This window comes from Gorilla gorilla, chromosome 21, assembly GCF_029281585.2.
Source record: "Gorilla gorilla gorilla isolate KB3781 chromosome 21, NHGRI_mGorGor1-v2.1_pri, whole genome shotgun sequence".
Lineage (NCBI taxonomy): Eukaryota > Metazoa > Chordata > Mammalia > Primates > Hominidae > Gorilla > Gorilla gorilla.
The window spans coordinates 61,980,336-61,988,860 of NC_073245.2; the positions used below are offsets into that span (position 1 = coordinate 61,980,336).

An 8,525-nucleotide genomic window follows, 5' to 3' on the forward strand; every position below is an offset into this window, starting at 1 on the left:
GCATTCCACAGGCTCTCTTGCAGCTATGACAGTGGGAAGTTAAATTCTGTCAGTTAGATTCATTTGCATGAGATCTGGAGGATGGGAGAGAGGGAGAGGTCGTCTTGCTGGAGTTGTGTCAGCTAAGGGAGCGGTTCTGCAGGTGGGAGGAGCATGTACAGTGGAGTCCACTGTGCAGTCCCCACTTAGGAGGGTGTGAGGTAGTAGGATGGAGGCCATGGTGGTGGCAGGGAAGCAGCAGTTTGGTAACCTTGGGAGCAAGGCCTTGCTGGAGGAACCTTGAAATCAAAAGCCTGAAATGGCCCCTGACTTCTACTCTTCCAGACCTCCTAATGATTTTGTAAGCACCTATATCCCTGTATTAAATCTTTTTTATTTATTATTATTATTATTATTTTTTAATTATAGACACAGAGTCTTATACTGTTGCCCAGGCTGGTCTCAAACTCCGGGCCTCAAGCAATCCTCCCACTTGGGCCTCCCAAAACACTGGGATTACAGGTGTGAACAACTGTCCAGCCTCAAAATTCTTTTTTGGGCCAGGCGCGCTTGCTTCCACCTGTAATCCCAGCACTTTGGGAGGCCAAGGTGGGTAGATCACTTGAGGCCAGCAGTTCGAGACCAGTCTGGCCAACATTGTGAAACCCCATCTCTACTAAAAATACAAAAATTAGCCAGGCATGGTGGCCCATGCCTGTAATCCCAGCTACTCGGGAGGCTGAAGAAGGAGAATCGCTTGAAATTGGGAGGCAGAGGTGCAGTGAGTCAAGATCATGCCGCTGCACTCCAGCCTCGGTGACAGAGAGAAACTGTGTCTCAAAAAAATACAATAAAATAAAAGATTTTTTAAAAAAGCACTTGAATAGCACTTACTCTGTGTCAGGCACTAGTCTAAGCACTTTATTAAAAATTTACGGACCAGACATGGTGGCTTATGCCTGTAATCCCAACTCTTTGGGAGGGCAAAGCAGGCAGATCACTTGAGGTCAGGAGTTCAAGACCAGCTCGAACAACATGGTGAAACCCCATCTCTACTAAAAATACAAAAATTAGCTGAGCATGGTGGTGTGTGTCTGAAATCCCAGCTACTCGGGAGGCTGACGAAGGAGAATATCTTGAACCCGGGAGGTGGAGGTTGCAGTGAGCTGAGATCGCACCACTGCACTCTAGCCTGGGCAACAAGAGTGAAACTCCATCTCAAAAAAAAAAAAAAAAAATCTACAACCAGGCATGGTGGTTCACACCTGTAATCCCAGCACTTTGGCAGGCCGAGGCGGGTGGATCCCCTGAGGTCTGGAGTTCAAGACCAGCTTGGCCTACATGGTGAAACCCCACCTCTACTAAAAATAAAAAATTAGTTGGGTGTGGTGGCGCACACCTGTAGTCCCAGCTACTCCGGAGGCTGAGGCAGGAGAATTGCTTGAATCCAGGAGGTGGATGTTGCAGTGAGCCAAGATCCTGCCACTGCACTCTAGCCTGGGCGACAGAGTGAGACTTCATCTCAAAAAAAAAGAAAAAAAAATTTACTTAATGGGCTGGGTGTGGTGGCTCCTGCCTGTAATCCCAGCACTTTGGGAGGTCAAAGGGGACGGATCACTTGAATCCAGGAGTTCAAGACCAGGCTGGCCAACACAGCTAAATTTCATCTCTACTAAAAAATACAAAAAATTAACTGGACCGTGGTGGCATGCGCCTGTAGTCCCAGCTACTCGGGAGGCTGAAGCAGGAGAATGGCTTGAACCTGGGAGGCAGGGGTTGCAGTGAGCCCAGATCGTTCCATTGCACTCCATCCTGGTGACACAGCGAGACCCTGTCTCAAAACGAAACAATACAAACCACTGAACAAACAAAACCCTTAATCTTTACAACAACATCTTGAGGTAAGTACTACTGCCACCCTCATTTGCAGATGAGGAAATCAAAGTCTAGAAGGATTAAGAAATTTGCCCAAGGTCACACAACTGGTTTCTTATAAATTATGTAAGGTTATGGGTAGATTTCATAATGCCATGGGGAATGCTCTTGATGGGAAGGCCTGTCCTTGAAGGCAAGCACTGTCTTTTTTTCGTATTTGCACCCCAGTGCCTAAATTAGCACCCTAAGCACTTGATAGGTGTTTGGTAAATATTGGTTGAATGAATTAATGAAACTATTTATGAATTCAACTGAGTCTGCTGTGAAAAGAAAAAAAACTAAATATTAAAAAGAAATTCAGAGTATATTTTCCCACTAGAGCACAGGTGAGCAAAGTTCTTTTATAAAGAGGCAGATAGTAATTTTTTTGTTTGTTTTTTTGAGACGGAGTCTCACTCTGTCACCCAGGCTGGAGTGCAGTCACATGATCACTGCAGCCTGGACCTCTTGGGCTCAAGTGATCCTCCCACCTTAGCCTCCCAAGTAACTGGGACACAGACTTACAACACTATGCCTGGCAAAGATTTTTTATTTTCTTCTATAGAAACAAGGTGTCACTATATTACTCAGGCTGGTCTCAAACTCCTGGCCTCAAGTGATCCTCCCACCTTAGCCTCCCAAAGGGCTGGGATTAGAGATAGTAAATTTTTTTTTTTCGAGATGGAGTCTCGCTCTGTTGCCCAGGCTGCAGTGCAGTGGTTTGATCTCAACTCACTGTAGTCTCTGCCTCCAGGGTTCAAGCGATTCTCCTGCCTCAGCCTCCTGAGTAGCTGGGACCACAGGCATGTGCCATCACACCCAGCTAATTTTTGTATTTTTGGTAGAGATAGGGTTTCACCATTTTGGCTAGGGTGGTCTCCAGCTCCTGGCCTCAAATAATCTGCCTGTCTCAGCCTCCCAAAGTGCTGAGATTATAGGCATGAGCCACTGTGCCCAGCCAAGATAGTAAATATTTTTTATTTTACTGGCTATACAATCTTTGGCACAGTCAATTAATTCTGCTATTCTATCACATAGGCAGCCATAGCCACTATGTAAACAAAGGAGTGTGTTTCTGTTCCAATAAAACTTTCTTTACAAAGACAAGCAGCAGACCAGATTTGGCTCATGGATTGTACTTTGCTGACCTTGCCCTACAAGATGAGTTTTAATATATCAAAAGATTTACTGTAGATTACTGTACTTAGTAAAATCTTTTTTTGCTTTGTTTTGAAAAAATTATTTTATTTTATTTTTTTTTTGAGACGGAGTCTCACTCTGTCTCCCAGGTTGGAGTGCAGTGGCTCGATCTTGGCTCACTGCAATCTCGGCCTGCCAGGTTCAAGCGATTCTCCTGCCTCAGCCTCCTGAGTAGCTGTGATTACAGGTGTGTGCCACCACGCCCAGATAATTTTTGTATTTTTAGGAGAGACAAGGTTTTGCCATGTTGGCCAGGCTGATCTCGAACTCCTGACCTCAGGAGATCTGCCTGTCTCAGCTTCCCAAAGTGCTGGAATTACAGGTGTGAGCCACCATGCCCGGCCCTCTCCAACATGTAAGTAGGGAATATAGAGCTAATGTTTCAATATTGTATTTCATTTATTTTTATTTTTTTGAAAAACAAATCTTTATTGTCTAGAAATATATATTTTAAAAATCCCCCACAAAAGATGCTATTCTCTAATTTCCCCATCTTCTTTTTCTTTCTTTTTTTTAAGACAGAGTCTTCCTCTGTCACCCAGGCTGGAGTGCAGTAGTGTGATCTCCACTGCAACCTCTGCCTCCTGGGTTCAAGCGATTCTCCTGCCTTAGCCTCTTGAGTAGCTGGAATTACAGGCATGTGCCACCACACCCGGCTAATTTTTGTATTTTTGTAGAGATGGGGTTTCACCTTGTTGGCCAAGCTGGTCTTGAACTCCTGACCTTGAGTGATTCACCCGCCTCAGCCTCCCAATCATTTCTCTATCTTCTTCCTCTTCTTCCACACCTCTGATATAAAGGACATTATTACACCTTATTAAAACTTCACCCAGACGTCCAGACAATGCTCCGTCTATGTATTCTTCTGTATTTGCAAGCTGCATGTTCATGTAGCCATCTACAGATACCAGGTAGCCCTAGTACTCCATTCCCCGCTTAAGTTTCACCATCCTTGGCTTTCCTGTTACTCCACTGAGGAAAGATTTGGGATTGAGACATAAACTCATCATCGTAACCACAGGCAAATGCTATGGGCAAATGCTGCAGGCCGCTGACCAGGCTGACCAGGCTCCTGACTACAGCAGCTACCACAGGTCCTGAGCCACTGAGCATCAGGAGAAAACTATGTTCAAGATTTTATAGTAAGAAATGTATTTGGTAACATTCCATGATTTTATACCATAGAAGGCTCAGCCAACATTCCATGATTCCACGTAGAAGGGGGTTTAGCTAACATTCCTTAAGTCTGTACAGATGAGGATGCTCTGTAGACATTCCATAACGATAAGCAAAAAGGTTCTGCAAACATTCAATGATTTTATACATGGACAGATGTTCTGCAAACGGTTCAAAGTTCATGCTACAAGAAAGGATTCTAGCCAGGCGCGTGGCTCACACCCGTATTCCCAGCACTTTGGGAGGCTGAGGCGGGCAGATCACCTGAGGTCAGGAGTTTGAGACCAGTCTGGCCAACATGGTGAAATCCTGTCTTCACTAAAAATACAAAAAATAGCTGGCCATGGTGATGGGAACCTGTAATCCCAGCGACTTGGGAGGCTGAGGCATGATAATCACTTGAACCCGGGAGGTGGAGATTGCAGTGAACCAAGATCGCGCCACTGTACTCCAGTGAGGGTGACAGAGCGAGACTCCATCTCAAGAAAAGAAAAGAAAAGAAAGGACTCTGTGTACATTCCATGATTCTGTATACATGTGGGTGTTCCTCAAAAACAGCTCATAATTTGATTTTTTTATTTTATTATTTTTATTTATTTTTTTGAGATGGAGTCTCACTCTGCCAGCCCGGCTGGAGTGCAGTGGCACGATCTCGGCTCACTGCAACCTCTGCCTCTCGGGTTCAAGCGATTCTCCTGCCTCAACCTCCCAAGTAGCTGGGATTACAGGCATGGGCCACCACGCCTGGCTAATTTTTGTATTTTTTGCAGAGAAGAGGTTTCACCATGTTGGCCAGGCTGGTCTCAAACTCCTGACCTCACGTGATCCGCCCGCCCTGGCCTCCCAAAGTGCTGGGATTACAGGCGTGAGCCACTGCTCCTGGCCGACAGTTCATAATTCCATATACAAGAAGGAAAACTTATTTGTTCTGACACCCTGAAATTCTGTACACAGGAAGTGCTCTGTAAACATTTATGATTTCATTGCTTGAATAGGCTTTATAAATATTACATACTTCTAATAGATAGAAATGGGCTATATAGAACTTCTTGATTTTATGCTTTTGTACACAGTTGGTGATTCTATAGCTGAAGAGCACTCTTCAAACAATTAATGATTCTACCTAAAGGAGGGTACAGGTTTCCCTGAACCTACCCAGAACAAAGGGTGCTCTGTAAAGATTCCATAATACTAAACATAGGGAACTCTGCCTGCTGTTAATGACACTACAGATAGAAGGGTATTCTGTAAATATTCCTTGATTTCATGGCCCAGTGAGGTGGTTTATGCCTGTAATCCCAGCCCTTTGGGAGGCTGAGGTGAGTGGATCGCCTGAGCTCAGGAGTTTGAGACCAGCCTGGGCAACATGATGAAACCCCATCTCTACTAAAAATACAAAAATTAGCCAGGTGTGGTGGTGGTGAAACCCCATTTCTACTAAAAATACAAAAATTAGCCAGATGGGCGCCTGTAATCCCAACTGCCTGGGATGCTGAGACGGTAGAATCGTTTGAACCTGGGAGGCAAAGGTTGCAGTGAGCTGAGACCGCGCCATTGCACTCCAGCCTGGGAGACAAGAGCGAAACTCAGTCTCAAAAATAAATAAATAAATAAAAATACAAAAATTAGCTGGGCGGGATGGCACACACCTGTAATCCCAGCTTCAAAGGAGGCTGAGGCAAGAGAATTGCTGGAACCCAGGAGGAAGAGATTGCAGTGAGCTAAGATTGAGCCACTGCACTCCAGCCTGGTCGACAGAGTGAGACTATCTCAAAAAAAAAAAAAAAGGATGATGAAGCTGTCTACATAAGGATGTAGAAAAGTCTCTAAGATATAGCGTTAAGTTAAAAAGTGATTGTGGGGCCAGTCGCGGTGGCTCGCGCCTGTAATCCCAGCACTTTGGGAGGCCAAGGCAGATGGATCACAAGGTCAGGAGTTCAAGACCATCCTGCCGAACACAGTGAAACTCCATCTCTACTAAAAATACAAAAAAATTACCCAGGCCTGGTGGTGGGCGCCTGTAGTCCCAGCTACTTGGGAGGCTGAGGCAGGAGAATGGCGTGAACCCGGGAGGCAGAGCTTGCAGTGAGCTGAGATCGCGCCACTGCACTCCAGCCTGGGTGACAGAGTGAGACTCCATCTCAAAAAAAAAAAAAAAAGTAATTGTGTATCTATATAAAATTGAATATATATATACATGTACATATGGAGTTGGATCACAAGGTCAGGAGATTGAGATCATCCTGCCCAACATGGTGAAATTCTGTCTCTACTAAAAACACAAAAATTACCTGCACGTGGTGGCGCATGCCCGTAGTCTCAGCTACTCGGGAGACTGAGGCAGGAGAATCGCTTGAACCTGGGAGGCGGAGGCTGCAGTGAGCCGAGATTGTGCCACTGCACTCCAGCCTGGTGACAGAGCGAGACTCTGTCTCAAAAAAAGAAAATAAATAAAAACAAATAAATTAATTTATTAAATTAAATAAATGCAGTGTCAGGGTCTATATAATTTTATTTATTTCTTTCTTTATTTATTTTTGAGACAGTCTTGCTCTGTTGTCAGGCTGGAGTGCAGTCACGGGATCTTGGCTCACTGCAACTTCTGTCCCCTGGGTTCAAGTGATTCTCCTGCCTCAGCCTCCCAAGTAGCTGAGACTACAGGTGTGCACCACCATGCTCAGCTAATTTTTGTATTTTTAGTAGAGATGGGGTTTCACTATGTTGGCCAGGCTGGTCTTGAACTTCTAGCCTCAAGCGATCCGCCTGCCTTGGCCTCCCGAAATGTGGGATTATGGGCATGAGCCACCTTTTTTTTTTTTTTTTTTTTTTTTTGGCTTTTAAATAAAAGCCCGCCAGGTTTTTTTTTTTTTTTTTTTTTTTTTGGCTGTTAAATAAAAAGAGACAGGATCCCAATATGTCGCCCAGGCTGGAGTGCAGTGGAGAATCCAGTTTTAAAGAGAGTATTCAAGCAAGAAGCTGTGAATGGCCACTCGGAAACACAGACTCCAGAGAAATGGGGTGAGTACTCAAAAGTTAAAAGTTAGGGTTTTGCTTAGATAGGAAGAAAACAAAGAAATTTAACAGGATTATGACTTTTGTTTTTAAAGAGATGGGGTCTCACTCTGTTGCCCAGGCTGGAATGTAGTGGTGTGATCAGGGCTCACTGCAGCTTCAAACTCCTGGGCTCAAGCCATCCTCCCATCTCAGCCTCCTAAGTGGCTGGGATTACAGGCGTGAACCACTGAACCTGCCTTCATTACATTTTCTATACAAGGCTGGTTTATGAGTTACAACAATTTAATTAGTTATGATTTGTTTTTATTTCCTTTCTAGAAATACACTTAAAGAGTGTATTTGACATTCCATCTCAAGACAGTATGATGATAGTCATGAAGTCTTTGTGTGAGAAAGGTAAGAGGGAAGTTATTATACAATGAAGATGAACAGTGAAGAGGAAAGGGGTCTTCTCTGGTGCCCTTTAGTCATTTACAATATTTTCTTTCTTTCTTTTTTTTTTTTGAAACGGAGTCTCGCTGTGTCGCCAGGCTGGAGTCAGTGGTAAAATCTCAGCTCACTGCAACCTCTGCAGGATTCTCTGAGGCAGGAGAATCGGGTTCAAGCGATTCTCCTGCCTCAGCCTCCTGAGTAGCTGGGACTACAGGCGCACGCTACCACACCCAGCTAATTTTTGTATTTTTAGTAGAGACAGGGTTTCACCATGTTGGCCAGGATGGTCTCATCTCTTGACCTCGTGATCTGACCGCCTTGGCCTCCCAGAGTGCTGGGATTACAGGCGTGAGCCATTGTGCCCGGCGGTTTACAATACTTTCTAAAACAATGTAGGTAGAGAAGAGGGCTGATTATAATCAAACAAACAAAGGTAACGCCTGCCTAGGTTACAGCTGAGTAGGTTCAGAAGACTTGTGTCCCACAATCACATTCCCTTAAGGCTTGAAATATTTTAAAGTCTCAATGGCTCAGATTTTGAAACACTTATTTTCACACTTCCCTGCTTAAAAGTTTCTCAAGGACCACTGCGCCTGGCCCAGATGGTTGTATTCTTTTGAGTTTCTGATTGGCCTCTCCAAAGGAGCCAAAGAGATATGCATTTATCTCAGTGAGCAGAGGGGTGACTTTGAATAGAATGGGAGGCAGGTTGGCCCCAAGCAGTTCCCAGCTTGACTTTTCCCTTTAGCTTAGGGATCTGGGGGCCCTAAGATTTATTTTCCTTTCACAGCATCATAGCCAAAAGTGGA

At 44.7% G+C, this 8,525-nt stretch overlaps 1 pseudogene; it reads right to left on the reverse strand.

The window, feature by feature from the left end:
• Window positions 1–1,862: 1,862 nt before the first annotated feature.
• Window positions 1,863–4,100, reverse strand: LOC101132944 (small nuclear ribonucleoprotein F-like; annotated as a pseudogene).
• Between the last annotated feature and the right edge of the window lie 4,425 nt (window positions 4,101–8,525).